This window comes from Protopterus annectens, chromosome 7.part0 (assembly GCF_019279795.1).
Source record: "Protopterus annectens isolate FY-2018-M chromosome 7.part0, PAN1.0, whole genome shotgun sequence".
Classification (NCBI taxonomy): domain Eukaryota; kingdom Metazoa; phylum Chordata; order Ceratodontiformes; family Protopteridae; genus Protopterus; species Protopterus annectens.
The window spans coordinates 680,482,119-680,505,165 of record NC_056739.1 but is presented as its reverse complement, the minus strand read 5'-3'; positions in this window follow the sequence as shown (position 1 = coordinate 680,505,165).

Sequence of the window (23,047 nt, the reverse complement as noted above, 5' to 3'; positions counted from 1 at the left end):
CTTGTGCAGTCTCTGCTATTGGTATCTGTCCTCATGCCTGCCAAGCAAAGCATGATAGTTGTTTACTCTCTGTACCATACACATACATGTCTCTCAATTACCACACCATCACAGAATATAATTGCTGTTGTGTAATCCCACTGTCACCGATGTATCATCAACATGACAGATGTCAAAAGTAAAGTATCAGAACATCAGCCCACAGAACACCTTGGTAGTTATATAGGCCCACCTGATGTGCAAGTGTTCTGTGTAGTTGTGTACCAGCAGGTGTTACTGTCTGGCCCATACTGTCTCATGTGGATAGCTTGAGAGGCATGTACATGCTAAAGCAGCTATATGAGTCCTATACACATAATGAAAGGACAGACCTGTAGAGTAGATATTAGTACTGTTGCCAACTATTTGGTTAGCAATGGTATTAATGAACTGTATTTCTCTCTCCCCCACCCCATATCTTCATATATATCTGTTGGATTATTGTGATTTATTGGTTATGATTTACTATTAACATATGTTCTGCAATAAATATTATTTTGGGCACATATTTTATTATTGTTATATATTACAATGGCTGCATATTAACATATCTTGTTGAATTACCTATGTTGTTGGCCTTATGCCATAATGGTTACTGGCATGCTCTTCATATACTGCCTGTTACATTATGTACTGTTGTGTTCCCTATAATATGCATTGAAATTGATTAGGTTATTGCCAGTGTTCTGGCATTCTGTTATTACTAAGAACATCTTTTGTTCATAACTAACCAATACACATTGCTATACTGCTATCACCACAGCACGACAGGGTAGGCCAGTCCCTGGTGATCCACCTACCCCACCTCAGCCAGCCGTAGCACCAGGTATCAGTGCGTCTGGGACCCTGGCTGGTGGTGCCCCCTCTGCTAGCCCTGCACAACTCTCGGGTAGAACCACCTCAGGGGGCGGGGCCCATCTCCCCCCTGGGAGTGGTAGCAGAGTAGTGGTAGTCACTCAAAATCAACTACCAGCCATGGTGCAAACGACTGTGCATAGGAGTTATGACCAATGTCTGCACCTGCTGGAGCCTGAGGGGCCTGCCATACAGCCTCCAGCACAGCCACCTTCAGGGCAGTGAAGGAGAAGTGTTGATTGCCCATGAGTGGGGATCTCAGTCATGCTGCTGCTATCTGGAGGTACATGCACCTCTGATTCCACAACACCATCCCTGTCCAAGGTGTTTACCCCCTCATGTGTCACACACCACCCCTGTATGCTGTCTTGTCTGTCTTGACAATCTGCAAATGCAAACTCCCACCCAACTTACCTTCCCACACGTACCTACATCCCTTCCCCAACATTCCACTCTCTCCTTAAAAAAATGGGCACCTGTCCCACAAAAAAAAAAAATTCACCCCGTACATAGCTCTTCATTTCACAAACGTGTCCACCAGACACAACTAATTCTTACATTAATTAGTGAACACATTTATGTCATGCTCACCTCTTTCTCTGGGGTGTGAGGTTCTAAATTCCAAATTCTGTAATACCTGCACAGCTATTGCTGTACAAGAAATGGAGAGCTATAGTCCTTTCCTACACCCTTCCTGCACAACCCTATCTGCCTTTCAGTATGTTTTTCCCCTGGCATGCCTCCATTTCACCACTTTCCTATCACCTTCTTTTTCTTTTCTTTTTTATTTTTAGCATAGGTTTGCACAGAGCTAAGCAGCTTGCAAACCCATACAAACCTGTTTAAAACTGCTTAAAAATTCCTTAATCATCTTATGAAACCTGTTTAAAACTGCTTAAAAATGTCTTAATCATCTTATATGTTTCTCACAGTGTTAGGCACATCTGCAAAACAATCAACTCTGCCATGGCTCAAACCTAGGCCCCTGTAAACTACAGCACAGTCCATTAGCCTACTAGGCCACTCAGCTCTGAACTAAAATTTATTACTGCTTGGTAGCAACTTGCTTAAAGTGTAGCTATCATTCTAAGTCTTTTGGATTAAGCACTTGGGCTTCAGACCAGATGTTTTACATTAGGAAGGTTTGTGGCATGCACTGTGGTGGCAGGACAGGTAGCTTTCATCCTTCTAAGTTGGGAACTGCTGATTGAGAGCCCAGTGTCTGTTATTCTTAAAGTGTATTAGTTCTGGTTTAAGCACTTGGGCTTCAGGCCAGTTATTTTACATTAAGAAGGTTCATGGTCTGCACTCTTGTGGGAGAAGAGGCTGGACTCTGCCCTTCTGAGCTGGGAATTTCTGGTTAAAGGTTTATAGTGCCTGAATATTTGAACTGTATCTTACTAAAATTGGTACACCTTGTTTGCTGTAGCATAGACTAGATCCAGGCCTGCTGAATCTAGCTTTGTTTATATGCTTGTTGTTTGTTTGCTTGTTATTTCCCTGGAACGCTAATTCCACCCAATACGTGGCTTCTCAGCGCTTCTGTGGATCACTAGTGATATATGCATTGCTTACTGTACTTATTTCCTTGTTTCACCTGAAAGAAAGTTACTGTTTGTCATTTTTGCATTTAAGTTACCTGTAACACATTGCACTTAAGTTACCTGGCACTTGCTCACTAAAGCAATTATATAAGTCAGCACTAAAAATTAAAAGCACTACACCCTCACTCCCCACTGGCCCTTGTTTTCAATTATTAAGGAATTCCCAGTATTATTCTAGCATGTCCAAAGGTCAGTTGTCAATCTCCTCACCGGTCCAGCTGGTGAATCTGGGAATCTTGAGGCAATGTTACAACTGCCTCATGTACACAGACAACCCTCTCCTCCTCCCAACAAATTCCAACACATGTGAGAGATGCAACCATATAGCCAAACTGGAGGCTAAGCTCTCTCAACTCAGTACTGGCATAACCAGTCAGGAGGAGAAGGAAACCACACTCACTACAATTCCAGTCTCACATAGACCTACCACGACAGCAAACCAAACACATGATCACACAAAAACATACTTGGAGGCTCTAAATAAAGATCTGCCTAAGCAGCAGAGACCTCCAAAGCAGACACCCAAGCAACCGCTACCCCAAAACAAAACACGTGCAACACATATCTCACAAAGCCAGTGTGTCGAACAGTCACAGCCCTTAAGACTAAACAACATGCCTGATACACTTGTAATAGGTGACTCTATCGTCAGGCACACTGACGTCCCGCTCACCAGGCTGAACAAGGAGAGGGTCACGGTGAGCAGCCTGTCAGGTGCTAGGATCCGCCACATAATACAAGCACTCAGGTCACTCCAAGGCAAGTACAAATATGACTCAGTCATTGTCCATGCTGGTGTGAATGACCTGAGACGTACCTCCCTGGACTACATGAAAAGAGACATAAAGGAGCTCTCTGAGCATGTAGCCCTGGCTGGTATGACCGTGACCTTGAGTAGCATCTTACCCTCACCAAGAATGATGCCACAATATGAAGACAAGATCATCAATTTCAACAATTGCCTTAAGTACTGGTGTCATTCAAAGGGGATCCAATGCCTGTCAGCTTGGGATGATATGCTCGACAAGCCACGATGCTTCACTAGGGACGGCTTGCACCTGTCACCCCTGGGCTTTCGGATATTGGCAAAGGCTCTTGCTACCCCCATAGTGCCTTTTTTAGGAAAAGCTCAAAAGACAAACCCACCTCCATAGGTATCACAAGGGATAAGAAACTAAGAGTAATGCTGCCAGAAGTCTAAACCTCAAGATGCACGCACTCAAAACTCTCCTTAGCATGGAGAACATCGATATCTGTGCAGTAACAGAAACCTGGTTCAGGGCTCCCGAGAGCACCCCAGCAATACCAGGTTATACCTCATACCATGCTTTTCGGCCCCAAAACTTAGACCGAACCACAAAAGGAGGGGGAGTATCGATATTCATCAAAGATACCCACACCTCCAGGTTGGTGGCAAAGCATGAAGCATCAGAGACTATCCATGTGCAACTAACAGTGGGTAAAACTGTCTTCCAGTGTATAGCCTGCTACAGACCACCCTCCCAAACCCAGGAACCCCATTCGGCCTTCCTGAGAACACTGGAAAATATGAAGGTCTCTCCAAACACCGGGTTCAGGCGCCTAGGCAGCGAGACATTTTCCTGCGGTATTTTTAACTGGGGACACATGGCTGAAGTGACATTCATCTTCAGAGAAATATGACTGTTTGCAAATTCCCTGTGGGCAAAGAGAAGCACGCACTACCATGCTCACAGCTTTAATAGTCAAATGCATGGTGGCAGAAGAAGTAATGAGTGTTGTGCTCAGTGTACAGTACATACTTATATAACTACAACATGTAGAAGTGTGCTACAGCATTGAGGAAATGCTGCAGGATACTGTAGTCACATTTATGCTCCAGTATGCATTTTAGGTAATGTTCCCTAGACAATGTGAAGGGGGTAGTGATCCACACACTCCAATTTTAAAGGCACTGCCCATTGTACACTGCATTTTTACTGCCATTGACATGCCCTCTGGCTAGCCTGTTGCTGATGCCTGCCATATTGCCTGCTCTCTCATGTTCCCTTGGGGACCATGGACATTGTTTTCCCCCTTTGCATTTGGTTATTAAAGCTGTGGGCATGGCAGTGTATGCTTCTCTTTTCCCACAGGGAATTTGCAAACAGCCATAGTTCTCTGCAGCTGAATGTCACTTCAGCCATGTGTCCACAGGGAAATGTCTTGCTGCCTAGGTGCCTGAACCCTCAAACACCACTATATTGGGCGACTTCAACTACCCAAACATAGACTGGGAGCATTACTCTAGCTCCAACACCCTAGCCCAAAGGTTCCTAGAATTTATAAACTCCAATGCTATGGAACAACTTGTTACCACTCCCACAAGAGGGGAAAACATACTGGACCTGATCATCACCAACATGGGGACTCTATGATCCAGACCAGAAGTGTATCCCTCACTGGTAAGATCAGACCATAAACTAATCTCACTGGATATTCACATCCCGACCCCAGCCCCTGCCCAGAAAACCACAGTGAAAAACTTCTTTAAAGCAAATTTCACACTCCTCAAAACCGAGGTGGAATCCTTCAAAGCCCCCGGGCCTGTGGAAAATATGACCCAGACCGCAGAATCCTTTATAAATGCATTCCATGAACTCCTTCAGGAATGCATGGATCATGAGATCCCAAATAAAACCAAGACCCAATCCCCCAAGGCAGACGTTGGACCCCAGCCATAAACAAACTATACAATAGAAGGAGGAAGCTACTAAATGATAGAGCAAAATCCCAAAAAGGGAAGGCATCACTGATCAGTATTAGCAAAAATCTACGGGCACTCATAAAATTGTCTAAGGCCAGCTTCAAGAGAAAAATTGCACAGGACACTAAGGATAATCACAAGGCTTTCTTTAGTTATGTTAGGAACCTGGGTGGTAATTCCCAGATATGCTCAGAATTAGTCCAAAATGACAAAAAATACACTGAACCCACAGACATTGCCAACATCTTAGCTGACAGGTTCAGTGCAAACTTCTCCCCCCCCTCCCCACCAAAAGGGCAAATATCTATCCCAGCAGAGTGCTGCCCCCCTGACATCTCAGATGCTCAGGTAAGAGCCGCCCTCTCCAAAGTAAAAAACACAGCATCAATGGGACCAGATGGTGTCCCGGGATGTGTCCTACATGAAATCCAAGAAGAGCTAAACCCAAACATAAAACTACTGTTCAATCTCAGCCTTACTACTGGATATGTGCCCATAGAGTGGCGTACAGCAACAGTGGTCCCTCTCCATAAAGGTGGTGCCTCAACGGATCCTGGAAACTATCGCCCCATAAGCCTGACTAGCTTGGTCTGCAAAACTATGGAAAGGATCATCATGGACCTCATAAATAAAGATATTGGGGACCTACAGACACTGGATCCTACCCAGTTCGGCTTTGTTAAGGGTAGATCCTGCCTCTTAAACCTGGTTGATTTCTTTGAAACAGTCACCAAGGCCATTGACGAGTGGTTTACACAGCCTGCCTGGACCTCGCAAAAGCCTTCGATACAATACCCCACCTGGGCATTATAGATAAGCTCACCAGCTTAAATATAAACCCCTGTGTCACTAGATGGATTGCAAACTGGCTCAAGGACAGAACCCACATGGTTAGAATTGCTGGAGCCATGTCAGACTCCAAACCAGTTACAAGTGGTGTCCCACAAGGCTCAGTCCTGGGACCTCTCTTGTTCGGTATATATTTCTTGGAGGTACAGGCCAACACGGAAGGACTGTGGCTGACCAAGTTCACAGATGACTGCAAACTGGGTGCCATAATCGACTCTCCAGCCGACACAAGCATCCTCCAAAAGGGCCTCATAGAAACAGACAACTGGTGCCAGAGCCATGGCCTCAAGCTAAATGCCAAAAGTGTATAGTCATCCCTTTGGCAAAACAAAGTGCCCAGAAATTACCACATAGGTGGTAATCCATTAAGTACAGAAGAAGTAATTAGGGACCTGGGGACCCAAGTTGATAGCAATCTCTCATTTGACAACCACGTGGCCAAAGTGGTAGAAAAACATTTTATATAGACCACCTAATCGTGAAGGGATTCACATCTAGATCAGTGGAGGTCATCATGCCTCTTTACTCATCCCTCATCAGGCCCATAATTGAGTACAATGCCCCTTTTGGGATGTATCTTACCAGACACCTGCAGCAACTGGAAAGACCCCAAAAGTACCTCACCAAGGGGATTAAAGGGCTCAAACAGATGCCATATGCTGCCCGGTTAAAGAAACTCCAGCTCTACTCAGTGGCATACCGCCTGTTCAGAGGCGATTTGTGCCTGACGTATAAAGCCATGTCCAACCCGGAATTAATGGACATGCTGCACCTCAGAAAATCCAAATCCCATCGAGCTACGTGCTCGAGAGACTTGAACCTCAGTACTGAAATAAATAGGACATGCTGGAGGGACAGATTCATAACCCAGAGGCTCCCTTCACTCTGGAATAAAATCCCAGTCCAGGTTAGGCAGAGTCCCTCACTGGCTCTCTTCAAGAAGAATCTTGATAAATGAATGGGAGATCGTAGGTTTACCCCGGGTATCACTTCTGTGTCACTGTTAGACAGAGGCACAGTATACTAACCTCGAAAAAGGGCATAGCAAAATAAATTTAAAATGGGTGGCGAAAGCCAAACACATTCTGGCTAGGCTTATAAATGCCCTAGGGCAGATAGCCTAGTATGAACTTATGAACCTATGAACCTAAAACAAGTGTTTCCAACAACATATACTGATTGCCACTGACACACTGCAAGTACATATAATGAGAAAAATGGCAGTGTACTTGGGACTGCCATGCAGGCACTACACCAGTACACAGTCAAATAAATAATAATGGATGTACATTAGGCCTGGGATAGCAGGTATAGCTGTCAATTGTACAGACTGTTGCAGAATGTCCACAGTTCTGCCCCCCAGTTTTGGCACGTTTTTTACAAAAACATATCTGTCTGGTAAAGTAGTGGCAAATCATCAAAGACTGAGGTTAGAAAATCATGATAGACATTTGAGTGTCATGCATCACACTCTTCAGAAAACACATGGTAATGCAAATCCTGTTATTCTATCAACATTTTATGTTTGTAAGAGCAATATGTCAAGATTGTCCCTAGTTTTGGGCCTGTGTGCCACTTGTATGTATGGCTTTGCCCACAGTTCTTGCTCTAACAGGTTGAGAGGTATGATAGCAGGTACCTGTCCCCTTTCATCAGCAACATCTTTACACACCTGATAAGGCACCAGTGGCAAAGTACCCCATATGTCTACAACTGGGATCCTGCTGCACAACAACTACCTTTGAAAGCTATGCACATACTGATGAATGCAGAAAACGTGTGCCACAGACTGTATGCATGCACATATATCTTGCAAATACAGCTACTGTAGCACTGACTCAGTAGCCTGGTCTGTTAATTGCATGGCATGCAGTGCATTTTGCCACCCAGTGTCCAGGGTTCAAATCCAGTGTGGTGCACTTTAGTTACATTCTTGTGAATACAGCAAATAATGACTAAGTCATGCAAGTTTTATCCACACATAGGTTGCTGCTACTGAATTATCTGCTACACATGTTTGCAAGTCAAAGGCCTATAGGTAGGGACACACTGCACATATTTGTATAGCCTAAGTATATGTCATCTACTACTCTGTGACTGGCACTGTTACATATCAAATGTACCTTAAGCACATGCATTGAGTGGACTGTAATGGGTACCCTCACCCTCCCTCAGCTGTAATGACAGAACTGACACTGCTGTCTCAGTTACACATACAATTTCATGTACTCCAAAGTGTTCACACTCCTCCCATGTGTCCTTGGCTGCAGTAGCAGCTGCAGCCTGCAACATATGCAACTGTATATTAAGCTACCTGCTACAGACCTACCATACCTCACAACACCCTAGAACAAGGGAGCCAGACAAAACCCATACATACGGGGGGTTCAAAGGTCCAGCAACAGGGACATGTTTCACAGTTTGCCCCTACAAACATAGTGAGGTGATAGAATAGCCACCACTGCATCAGCATGCATATTCTGATGGGTATGACGTCTGACACTCACATGTCTCTTCCCCCACACTGACCTCAACCCACAATGTTTAACACTGAACTACCAGATAATCAACAATGTCATGGGAAAATGACAAAACATAGCATACAAAACTGTGGACATACCTCATAAATCTCAACAGTGGACAGTATTTGCACCTACCCTCTGTGATGCTGCAGGCTCCACACCTCACTAATGTCCATCTCAAAGACTAAGAAAGGGGCTGAGGCCTACACGAAGACCTTAAATATTGCACTATGTTCCCCTGTCATTGGCTAATGAAAGTGTAACTCAGCTGTTTTGGATACAGTTAGCAGGTCTGAGGCACAGATTGGTGCATAGGCATTTACCTGCTAATGAGCATTACCTACAAAAGGCAATCAACTGCCTATGGGAAGCAGATCTGTATGTTGTTTCACCAAGACAGACTATGATTTAGCAAGCTTTTTTCTTGAGGATTCGTTCACAAAAGAATTGCATCACTCTACCAGGTATGTAATATATGTCCCCATATACTGGGACACAGATGGGAGGATGTAGGTATCAGGAATAGGAATTACAACAGTAGGCCTGTAGTACATTTATGGGAATGACATGTTGGTGATACTCTGCTGTCTAACAGCTACAGGCATGCCTCTCCACTGTGCCTGCTGTGAATCAGATCACAGCTGTGGCCCTCTCACTCCCTCCTACAGTGGTCGTATCCTGTACGAAAGCTAGTGGATTATGAGTTACACATATTGACAGTATGCAAGGGTTGCCACAGCTGTAATATCACATGATGTATTGTTAGTCAGCTCCTCTCAGTCTGTGACTGTCGCACAGGAATAGTTCAGACATTGTAAAGGTGTCCCTGACTGCCCTGATGTACTCTGGCTAGATCACTGCTTTGTTGACATTCATATCTCATCACTTCAGAGCTATGGCTAACATATCTGGCAACCCCATACAGCAGGAAGTCTGGTCATAGCTATTATGAGTGTGGGGACACAGGCGCAACCTCAGTGACAGAGTGTACATATTGGCCATACAAAGTAAGACTATGAATAGACTAACAGATATTACTGTAGCATAGCTGTTTTCTGAGGGGTCGGGTGTGTGACAGCCATATTCCCTATATTCTGACAGCAACCATCAATTATTGGCCAAACATTTGTCAGACATCCACATGTTTGTGCCAAAAGGTCCACATCTATCAGGCAAACGTACACATTCCGCAAACATCTGTGTACTGGAGAGGTATGATGCCTATAGGGAAGATATACTACAGCAAGTTTTCATTACTGTCTGTCGTTGTGGCACACTGGTGTTGCTGGACTGTCCCCATATACCTGTAATAATGCATTTCTATTTTTCTAACACTGGCTGTATGACATAGTAGTGGGACTTTGCACATAGGGGACACACCACAGTAGACGACATTGATGGGTGAGGATACATACAGTACACTTTGTCACAGCACACAGGGACATAAATGGTATTGCTACTATGTTTGTGATAGCCACATACATAATGTTTTGATAGACTGCGGGTATGATGTGGGAGGTAGCAGTGGATAGGTCAGGCCATTTTGTTTGTGCAGGGTCTGTACATAGTGGATGTCCAAGTATCTGGTCCTGTGACGTATTCCCCTCTTGTTGTCATTCAGGAAGGATGAATCAAAGGAGGCACTATTTTCAGCCACTGAAAATAATGTTATCCTGGATGACCTCAGACTGCATCATGACATTCTGCTGTCCAGGAGTTGCCAGCATTATGAACAATGTGCAGCATTGTGGGCTGACCTCGTCACAGCAGTCAACCAGACAGGGCATTAGCTACGGGTAGGTCTGACACCAGGCATCAGATTTGGTCAATGCTGCATGGCAAATGGCTGTCACTGTGGCCAGGGATCATGCTGCCACTGGTGGAGGGCCTTCACCAGAACAACCCCTGTCGGCCATAGAGGAATTCCTGGCAAACCTGGGATAAACCACCAGCTCCCAACCATCCATCACGCCATACATCTTGGAGGTGGGTGCACCAGCATCCACATCAGAAGACATCCAGGTACACTTCCTGTGTTCATCACTGTAATACTGTATCTGCCATTGTGTCAGCCTCTGCATACCACTACATGGGTGTCAGGTTTATCTGCATTGGTGGGGGGGGTTGGTTTTAACACACAGTTATGCATACATACTCAGAATGTCAACAATGTTGGCAGTATCACATTCACTACTGTACATGTTGATATACATACATATTACCCTGTAACAATGCCACATTTGTTATTGCTGAGAATACGTTTCTCTCACATCCCCATAGGTCTGTCAGGTGTGTCCGGAGTGCAAGGTCATGTACCTGGTAAGTGTGATACTGTTGTTTTATGGATCATATATACCCTAAGAATGTTAATGGTTGCCATTTTGCCCACGCACAACTGTTATGCTTAGCAAGAGTACAATAGCTGTACATTCAATTTTGGAGGGGTTAACTGAAGTGCATTGAATGGGTACTCACAGTTGTGTAATTGCAGGAGCAGTAACACATTTGTACTTATTTATGAGAAGGACTATGCAGCCTGCTATACAGGAGGTAATCACTCACAGATGCCTTTCACACACAGTATGGAGATGGTACATATCTGAGGCAGTGATACAATAACTGGCATAGTATGCTCAAGAATGGTGCACTGTGTTTTAGGTGTAGGTCTATCAGATACACTAACATATTGCTCATCTCACAGGTGTACAGCACTGGCAACATTAGCTAGACATAGCTGCAGTGCATGTTATAAAGGGCCTGTCTTGACAAAGGGCCTGTCTTGTCTATGTATGTTTTAGTCTGTGTGTTGTGCATGGGATCTGAAGTAAGATGTGGAATGTGGAATGCAGTTGTGGCTCCTCACCTGTATGTGTGTGTGTGTGGATTACCATACATAATAGTGCAGTAGTAATGTACTTATTTTGTCTTCCTCCTCACAGGTGAACATGGGGTTGGAGTGTGTCCTCCCTCACAACCTGATATCAGTGTCTCATCAGACTCTGATGATGATGGTGGCCATAGTGAGGCACAGATGGGTTTGTTGGGGGCTGAATCTGTCCCATGGGTTGATATCCTACTTCCACTCCCATTGTCCCCGCACACAGTCAGTATGCCCACACATACCCAGTCGTCTGAGGCCACAGATATAGGACAGTCAGAGAGTGGCGACATTGAACAGGACAGTATGGGAACTATGGCATCATTGAGTGCAGACACTGCCCATAGCAAGAGACCTGGTGAGGTCTCAAACAGACAGATTGACAGGGGTGCACATAGGAGGACTGCTGACCATCCGCCACTTGTCACAGGTGTTACATTACGGGTCAACCGCTGCATGTTTCAGTCCATCATGGAGGCACAGGCATGTTCCGAATGCAACACCAGATAGTTGGATCTCCCAAAAAATGCCTTGTGTCTCTCAAAACAGAAGGTACAGTACCTAAAATTAGTCTTAATTTTTCCTCTATAAAAATCGGGAAGGGCTCTGTAAGCCAGCCCCTTCCAGGGACTATCAGCCTAAAAGATGGAAAACTTTAAAATAGTTCAACAGCATTACGTAATGATGTAGATTTGGTTATTAAGCCAGCAGATAAGGGAGAGGTGATGGTTTTGATGGATCGACAGTTCTATGTATCCTCTATTCTTGATATGCTATCAGATAATCATACTTATGAATATGTGTAGGACACTTTCATAGGGGCTATGTCTGACAGGATTCACTCTATGGTTGATGATTGTTTTCATAGTGGGTTAATAACACTTGAACTGTTGAATTGTTTTAAAGTTTTCCATCCTCTGGTTTCGGTCTTTCAGGGGCTACCAAAGATACACAAGGACCAGATTAAACCATCCTTTAGGCCGATAGTCTTGAAAAGGTGTTGGCTTACAGACCCCTTCTTGATTTTTATAGAGAAGAAATTAACACCAATTTTAGACACCATACCCTCTGTTTTGAGAGACACAAGGCATTTTTTTGAGGTTTGAATGACTTTATGAAATGGGATGGTCAAGGGGTTAGTGGTCTGTTGGTGACCCTAGATGTGGTTTCTTTGTTCACTGTCATCTCCAACCCATAAGGGACAGAATTTGTTAGAGATTTCCTCCTTGAATGTAAAGATTATGATGTGTCTATGATAGATTTGTTCTGCTTATTTCTAGAGACTGTGCTTGAGAATACTGTCTTCTTATTTGAAGGAAGCCTTTATTTACAGAAAGCTAACATAGTTATGGGCACTCCATGTGCCAATAGCTATGCTAACATGGTTCTTGCTCAGCGGGAGAACAGGTATGTGTTAGGTAATAACAGTTTCATCCACCATCTACGTTTTTATCGTAGATTTGTGGATGAGATTTTTTTGCTTTCGGAAGTCACGGAGGATGAACTAGGACAATTCATAGATTTTCTGCTTTCTACTACAACCTTCTTAAGGTTTACATATCATCATTCCTATACTGCCATTGCATTTTTAGATGTATGTGTTTATAAAGAGTTTACAAATTTATATAGGAAGTCCTGTAGACAAAATAACTTGCTTCAGTGTAATAGCATGCATTCCCACTTCTGTTTATAGAAATATTTTCAGAAATCAGGGCATGAATATTTCAAGGCTGAACAGCTCTGATTCTGGCTTTTAAGGGTCTGTTGGACAGGCTTTGAAGCAATATTTTTTTGGATAGGGGTTATGAACCCACAGAGGTGGACAAGATGTGTTGATGCACTGAGTCTTTTAGGAAGAGAAGAGCACAGCCCTATTTTAGAAATGGTGGGGGTGAAGAGGTACAAGTTGATACGTATGATAAGGCATCTGCTGGGACCAACTTTTGAAGGGTTACTTTTCTTTTTAACTATATGAGTGATATTCAAATGATATGTGGTATAGTAAAGGAAATTGGTTGATTCTACAAATGGATGATCGACTCAAGGAATTGTTAGGTGACAGGCCTAAGTTTATTTTTAAAAATAAAAAATCCTTTAAGAGACAATTATGTTATAGTGATACTAGACAGAGAGCTGTCACTTTCGATAAAGAAGTAGGGATGGCTCACTGCAATAAGTGTAATTTCTGTTCTTATATAGATGTTACAGACTTATTTAGAGTAGGGATGGCTCACTGCAATAAGTGTAATTTCTGTTCTTATATAGATGTTACAGACTTATTTAGGCATACACAGATTGGTTGTGAATATCATTTTGATGACTTGGCTAGTTGTGATATGAGAGACGTTATTTATTTAGCAGTCTGTAGGTCCTGCTTGAATTTTTATGTTGCAAAAACGAATCACTACCCTAGGGAACGTATTAGGGATTATATCTATTGCATTTAGACTAACAGTCTTAGAAGTGCTATAGCTACGCACTCTTTAAAATCTGGTGCTGATCATGTTTTTGATTTTAGAGTAATAGAGAGAATAGAGGTTAATGAGAGTGGGGGTGATGTCAGGAATTATACAGAACAGCGAGAATTATGTTGGATCATTAGGTTGCAGGCAGATAGGTATCCAGGGATTAATGGTAGGGTCTCTTTAAGCCCAGTCTTGAAAGAGAGATTTATTTAAGTGACTTAAATGTTTTAATCATTTTAGTAATATACTTTATTGTGATTGGTCACATGTTTAATTGATATTGATTGATGTTTTGATAAAAGCTTTGATAGTTTTAACTTTCTCCATGGTCTGATGAAGCACTCTCAAAGTGTGAAAGCGCTTACCATTAAACTTTTTAATCTTTTTCAGCCGTTTAACTTCTGTTGCTTTAGTTTATTGTTTGGCCATGTTTCTGTGCCTCTGCTTTTATTTTCATTGATTGTATACTTACAACTAAGTAATTATTATTTAATAGAATGACATTAAATATGATACTTCTATAGAACAGAAAAAAATAAATATAGACAATATTATTTTCGAAAGATAGTTTAATACACAAAAGAAAACATGGAAACAACTTGTGAAACTTTATAAGCAAAAAAAAAACAAAAAACAAAAGAAAAACTGAACATTTTCACCAAGAAACAGGGAAACAAATGGCACACAGCTCAGAGTGTGATAGGTTTAGTGCTTTTGTCTCATTTATTTAGAAGACTTCATCAGAACCAATTTAAAATGGAAAGACAGCTACTTAAATACTCTACCCAAAGAATCACATCACCATTCACTGCTCTTAAAGGTGCATTACAAGTGATTATGCACACATTTTATAATGCTAAATATAAATTATATCACTGTTGTTAACCATCAAAAACTGCCTGCTATTTCATTTGCAATTCAAATGTAAGTTACAAAAACAGAGGTAAAAACATCATAAAACTACTATAAGATTAATCTTGCCGATCAAACCCTAAGAAGAGCTCTTCACATTCTGAAACAGCTTCCCTCTATAAAATAGCTAACCTACCTTTCAAATCGCTGACAATATTCATATTGTCATTCACACCCAGATGTCTACAAGCATTAAACTTAATCTGCCATTTTATTTCCTGAACCTCCAATTTATTCTGCCCTTCACCATCCCTTTCATGCACAATTATTTTCTTCAGTATAAGAAATAAAAACTTTTAAAATTTGAACATATTAAAGCATGTTTACTTAAAGCATTATTTAGATCCTTCCTGTGTATATTATAATAATGTTGATATATACGCATGCTGAAGCACTTCTCTGTCTTTCCTAAAACAAAAGCAGACCAACTGGGACAGCAAGCTATATATAATATTTTGACTGGGGCCCTGTTATAATTAACTCAATATTCTGGTACTTTACCTATGGATTATGGCTGAACTGAGATTGCCATTTGTCAGAATATTTCCTTTCTCTGAGGCATGGTAGTCTCAGATTCTGTATATATAAGTTCAAAGGGTGTAATGGGGATTACCCCCACATCAGTGTATACATGGGTACTTGCCCGCCTGCAAAAAAAAAAAAAGTTTGAAAGAGTACAGGGTTTTTGATATTTGCTCTTCTACATTTTTGGGTTTTTTTGGATTGTCAGTACTCATCATTGCAAGTGCCAACGTTTCAACAGGGAGTCTTCTCTAAAGACATTTTGAAGTTCTTTCTCTGAAAGAGTTATCTGAAGCATTTGATCATAGTTCAGCACACTTTTAATGAGAAATTAATCACTGCTTGTTTCCTGCCTTTCCTGTAAGTAGTCTAGTCTAGATACAGATTTGCTGTATGCAGGACTGTTTGTAAGTTTCTGAGCCCCCAAACCTTTCTGTGTTGGAGGGAAACCTTCAAGATTATCGGTAGCTTATCTAAAAAAAAAACAAAACAAAACACTATGCATCGCCACTTAGCTAGGGTTAAGCTATTCCCGGTGCCATAAAGTCTGCTCTTCAAAATTTCCCTTAGAACTAGCCAGTTTTTTTAGTTTTAGCAATCAAATCTGTTTCTTTGAGCTCAGCACTTGTTCAGAACTCATAAGCACTAAAAAAAGCTACAAATTACTACAGCACTCAACTTTCCTCACTTGTCTAGAGGAAAACAGTTTTTAGTAATCAGCTATCCAGGCATGTCTAAGAGTCAGCTTCTGGTGTTTTCTCCTGTCTACCTGATGAATCTGGGCATCTTGGGGCAATACAGCAATTGCCTCATGTACACAGACAACCCTCCTCCTACGACCCAACACCACAACCTGTGAGAGATGCTTTTATATAGCCAAACTGGAAGCAAAGCTCTCTTCACCCAATACTGGACTAGACAGTCAAGAGGAGAAAGTAAACATTTGCACCACACCACACTCATCACATAGTCCCTCAAAACCTACACCACCAAAACACACACATTGAAACACAAAACACACACCTACATTCATAGAGGCTCTCAATAAAAATCTGTCCAATCAACAGGGACCTCCAAAGCAGAAACGCAAACAACCTCCACCCCTCAACACAACCCAAATGACACATAGCCCACAAACTCAATTACAGCCCATAAGACATAACAACGTATCCAACATTCTAGTCATAGGTGGCTCTATAGTCAGACATACTGATGTTCCACTCACCAGGCTAAACAAGGATAAAGTTACTGTCAGCTGTCTGTCAGGTTCCAGGATCCGCCACATAATGCATGCACTCAGGTCACTCCACAACAAGTACAAATATGACTCTGTCATTGTCCATGTTGGTGTAAATGACCTGAGACATACCTTCCTGGACTACATGAAAAGAGACATGGAGGAGCTGTCCGATCTTGTAGCCTAGGCAGGTATGACCCTAGCTTTGAGTAGCATCCTGCCATCACCCAGAATGATACCACAGTACAAGGACAAAATGCTTGACATCAACAATTGGCTAAGCTTCTGGTGTCATTCTAAGGGGGTCCAGTATCTATCTGCCTAGGATGACATGATCGATAGACCATGATGCTTTGTCAGAGATGGCCTGCACCTGTCACCCTTGGGATCCCGGATACTGGCTAAGGCTCTTGCCACCACTATAGTGCCTTTTTTAGGCAAGGTTCAAATGACAAAGTCACCACCACAACAGGTACAAGCAAACAAAATCTGAGGGTAATGCTATTCAATGCTAGAAGTCTAAACCTCAAAATGAACTCACTCAACGCACTCCTTAAAATGGAGAACATTGACATCTGTGCAGTGACAGAGACCTGGTTAAAAGGCTCCAGAGAGCACCCCTGCATAACCAGGCTATAATTCATACCACAACTTTAAGTCACCTAACCTGGACCGAAACACTAAAGGTGGAGGAGTGTCCATATTCATAAAGGATATCCACACCTCCAGGCTAGTTGCTCAGCATAATGCATCCGAGATTATTCAAGTGCAACTAACTCTGGGCAAGACCGTAATCCAAATTGTAGCTTGCTACAGATCCCCCACCATGCCCCAGGATTCCTTCTCCTAATTTCTTGAAACACTGGAAAATATTAGGGTACAACCTAATACCCTAATAATGGGTGATTTCAACTACCTCACCATTAACTGGGAAAACTACTCATGTACCAACTCTTTTGCTCAATGTTTTCTGGAATTTATTAATTCTAACGCCTTGGATCAACTTATCCACACCCCCACAGGGGCAGCAATATCCTAGATCTGATCATTGCCAACATGGGCAACTGGTGTTCCACACCAGAGGTTAATTCCTCATTGGTCAGATCCGACTACAAGCTAATCACCCTAGACATCCGCATCCTTCCCCCACCCCCCATTAGGGAAACCATGATAAAAAATTTCTCCAAAGCCAACTTCATGCTTCTTAAGACAGAAGAGACAAACATCACGACACCCATGCAGACGGGCAATAGAGGTATGACTGCTGAATCCTACACAAATGCACTTTATAAGCACTTACACAAGTGCATGGATCATGCAATCCCTAACAGAACCAAGATGCTATCCTCCATAAAAAGGAAGCCAATCTGGTGGTCCCCTGCCATAAACAAACTCTACAACAGAAGAAAGAAACTGTTGCAAAAAAGAGTAAAATCCCATGATTGGCGGAACTCCCTGGTCAGCCTCAGTAAGAATCTGAGATCCCTCATAAAATCCTCCAAAGCTAGTTATGAAAACAAAATCACTGCTGATTCTAAAAACGACCACAAAGCATTCTATAGCTATATCAAGAATCTCAATGGCAGCACTCAGATCTGCTCTGAGTTACAGCACAATGGCACTAAATATACAGAACCAACTGATATTGCCAACATCCTGGCAGATAGGTTCAGTGCTAACTTTACCACCTCTTACTCCTAAGAGCCCATCTCTATACCAGAAAAATACAAAGTTCCTGTAATCATGGCTGCAGAAGTAAAATCCACACTCTCCAAAGCCAAGAACACAGCATCCATGGGACCTGCCAACATCCCAGGCTGCATTCTACATGAACTACAGAATGAACTGGCACCCCATCTAAGTACCATGTTCAATCATAGCCTCACATCAGGCTTTGTGCCCACTGAATGGTGCACATCAATGGTTATCCCACTCCACAAAGGGTGAGCCACCACGGACCCCGAGAACTACTGCCCCATTAGCCTGACAAGCCTGGTCTGCAAGGCTATGGAACGTATCATCATGGAACTTATAAACAATGACATTGGTAATCTCCAAACTCTGGACCCCACCCAGTTCGGATTTGTAAAAGGCAGATTATCTCTCCTAAACCTGATAGACTTCTTTGAAGCAGTCACCAAAGCTGTAGATGAGGATAAGGTTGTTCTCACAGCCAATCTAGATCTCACCAAGGCTTTTGGCACAATCTCTCACTCTGGAATTATAGATAAACTCACTAAACTAGGTATAAATCCCTATGTCACAAGATGGGTTGCCAACTGGCTCACTGACAGAACCCACACTTTGAAAGTAGCAGACTCCTAATCCGACTTTAGACCAGTGACAAGTGGAGTACCACATGGTTCAGTCCTGGGTCCTTCCTGTTTGGTATGCACTTCTCTGAAGTACAGGCTAACACAGAAGGTCTTTGGTTAACAAAGTTCGCAGATGACTGCAAACTAGGAGCTATAATCAAAACTCCTAACAATGTGGACATCATACAAAAGAGCCTCACTGAGAGAGATGCCTGGTGTCAAAGCCATGGCCTCAAGCTCAATGCCAAAAAGTGCATTGTCATCCCTTTTGGTAAACACTCTGTACCCATAAACTACCACATAGGCGGTAGTCTACTTAACACAGAAAGTGTGATAAGAGACCTTGGGACACAGGTAGACAGTAGTTTCTCCTTTGATAATCACATCACCACAGTAGTCAGGAAATCCTTCTACTTGGCACACCTCATCACAAAAGGTTTCTCATCCAGGAAAAAAGAGATCATTGTTCCCCTCTACTCATCACTCATTAGACCCACTATAGAATACAGCGCCCCTTTTGGTATGTACCTCACAAGACATCTACAACAATTAGAAAGGCCACAGAAATGCCTCACAAAGAGGATTATCAGCCTCAAACAAATGCCCCATGCAGACCGTCTTAAAAAACTTCAGCTTTACTGCATCGCATATCACCTACTCAGAGGCAATCTCTACCTAACATACAAAGCTATGTCAAACCCAGAGCTGTTGGATATGCTCCACTTGAAATCTCAATCCCTCCAAGCTACACACTCTAGAGACATAAACCTTGTCACCACAATAAACAGAATATGCTGGAGGGATAGATTCCTGTCCCAGAGACTTCCCATACTCTGAAACAAACTACCTATCTGTATCAAGCAAAGCTCCTCATTAGCACTCTTCAAGAAATATCTTGAAGATTGGATGGGAGATAGGAAATTCACCCCAGAGATTACTTCTGTGGCTCTATTCGACAGGGGCAAAGAAAAATTATTTTCTTGGGTGGCGAAAGCCAGGGTACCCTTTTGACTAGGCTCATATAGGCCCTAGGCCCAATAGCCTGGTACCTACCTATGAACATATGAACTGCTCTGATATGTGACAGGTTGGTCTTAGTTAGGAGTATGAACAGATAATGTGCTAGTCTGTCTGTAGTAATTCTGTTGTGGCCATTAAGTATTTGCATGGCTCTTGACTATACTTTTGCTGGAATATACCAGTCTTAAGCTGCTTATATTATAGCCAGTGCATGTTTCAGTGATGTGCCACTGATCAACTTGATTTTTTTTTTAATTTGCTGTATTCTTCTTCATGACATTCACATGTGATATCTGGTATCTGTGTGACAACATTTGGTGTTAAGTACCATTACTACTACACTGAGTCTGTTGGAGTTAATAAAGTCTCAATGCCTTGTTAATTATACAAATGAAGTCCCATTTATAGAAGACATGTTTACATATAGGGTTACTGCCTAGTAAGATTAAGTGTGAGCTGTTTTTAATAAAGCTAAAGCAAGACATAGAGACATGGCCACCTCTTATTGTCTTTTGTCTAAAAACGTAGCAGTCATACATGCACCTGCATATGCCCTGCGGTCTTACAGACCACTCTTTCTGCTGTGTAACTGAATGCAAACTTTACTCTGTGCAATGTGATGGCTCCTGGTTCCCCTTAGATAATTCATCTGTACCCATCTAATGTATTCTACATCCCCATGCACAGGATGGCTTCATATATATGTTTTGTCACTGATTTTGTCTTTTAATTAAAACAGGGTTTACTTCATGACTGAACCTGTTATTTACAAGCCACTTCCTATCTTCATAGGTTAACAGTGTTCATATATGTTAAAGTTTATACTAGTTTAATGCCCAGGTATCCAGAAACATTCCTGACTATAACAAAGAGGTCATAATCCTATAGTGCCTGCTTTTCTCTGGATGTCAGAGGAAAGGCTTTCCACTATAGCTTGGCTATAAGTCTAGTCTTTGTTAAAATATATTTTCTAAACTGTAAGACTATTTTAAGTTCTGAACTATAAAGACACAACGTGCCCCTCCTTCATCACTTGATCTTACTGGTCTGTCTGATAGAGTGTGCTAAACATTATACAAGAGACAATACAATGTCAGTAGTGAACATCCCTGCCTAATTCTGCTTGATGATGAAATGTTGCTTTATTCCAAAACTGAGTAGTGGCTTCTGACTAAATGTATAAACTGGGAGCTTGTGTATTTTTATGAAGATGAAATATTACTAAATGAGGTGCAAGTAGGCTTGGTAATTTGTTATAGATTTCAATGGGTAGACCATAACTTGCCCCAGGATTCAATAAACTCTGTGTAGGAATAGTGCTATTCCTGCACAGAGTGAACTGTATCTGTTTCTGCTTAGTTTTAACAGCAGCACGCCTTGCATATTCATGAAGGCACGTTACTGCTAAGACTAAGTGGACATGAACACCACTGAGTGCAGGGGGCATAATTAAGTAGTGCATGCACATCTAACATGCCCCCTGCACTCAGAAAGTGGCATACATCACTTTTAAAAGTTCTTCAGTGTCCGCGGACACTGAAATCAAATAACATAGTAAAACAGTGTCTGTGGACACTGAAATAGATAGGGGATCAAGAAATTAATGCAGGTGGTGTGTGACAGGTTTTGTCACACACACCCTGCATTGTCAAAGTGCCTTCAGTGTGCAAGGACATTGAAAGCAGGAAGTCTGGATAGGAAGCAATGCAGAGGATGTGTGACGGGTACTGTCACACACCCCCTGCATTGTCAAAGTGCCGTACGGCACTTTGCAAGTGCTTTCTGTTTCTGTGGACATTGAAAGCAGCTATTCTAATAGGAAGCAAGGCAGGAGGTTTGTTTCAGGTACTGTCACACACCCCCTGCATTGCAAAAGAACCATAGGGCCATACCCCTCAAATGTACAGGTTTTTGCAGAATCCCAGATGCCTGCCTCACATACCTCTCAACCTCCTAGAGCAAGAAATCAGTACAAAGCCATAAATAATGGGGGGAACAAAGGGTCAAAAATAGGGACACTTTTTAAATATTGCTCTTACAAACTTGGAAAGTTGATAGAATAACAGGTTTTGCATTAGCACAGATTTTTTGAAGGGTATGAAGTCTGAAACTGAAATATCTTTCATTATGTTTTGACTTAAATCCTGAGTGATTTGCCAGTGATTTGCTAGAAAACCACAGTCACATGAGAAATGGACCAAAAATTTGAGGCAATAAGCTAGACATTCTGCAAAAATCTGTACAGTTGAGAGGTATGCTGCCACATGTTTTTGGTGTGCTCATCCAAATATCTGTCCCTGCCTGGGAACTAGCAGAGGACTGGGGTCATTAAATAATGAGAAACATTTGAGTTGAGGAATCCACATTCATCGGATATTATTATTCTATCAACCTTCTAAGTTTGCAAGAGCAATACTTAAAATCTGTCCCTATTTGTCCCCTTACAATTGCCCATACTGTGACTTACAAGGAGAATTGATACAGGTCATTAAAGTGATGTTATGAAATTCCTTTTTTTTTATTCTGAGGTACGTTTAAGCATAGCTGAGAGGGTTTGTGCATTATGGCCCTCTGCTCAGCATTGCTTAAACACCCCATAGGAGATAAATAAAAATACACAGCTAACATCTAATGATAAGATAGCATAGTGCTTAGAGTCCCAGCTTTGCATGCAAGTGTTCACAGTTTGAGTACATAGATGGAAAGCATTGTTAAAATTATCTTTTTGTGTTTTAAATCATGTAGTAATTGATATTTGTTAGCCAGGGTAGTGTAGTTGGTTCAAAATGTAAGTGTGAGTGCAAAGCCAAAAACACAGCATCAATGAGACCGGACGGTGTCCCAGGCTGCATCCTACATGAGCTCAAACATGAACTAACCCCTCACCTAAACACACTGTTCAAACTCAGCATCTCCACAGGCTACGTACCCATAGAGTGGCACACAACAGCGGTTATTCTGCTCCACAAAGGTGGAGCCACAACAGACCCCCAGGAACTATTGCCCTATAAGCCTGACTAGCTTGGTCTGGAAGGCTATGGAGGGCATCATCATGGAACGCATTAACATAGACATTGGAAACCTCCAAACACTGGACCCTACCC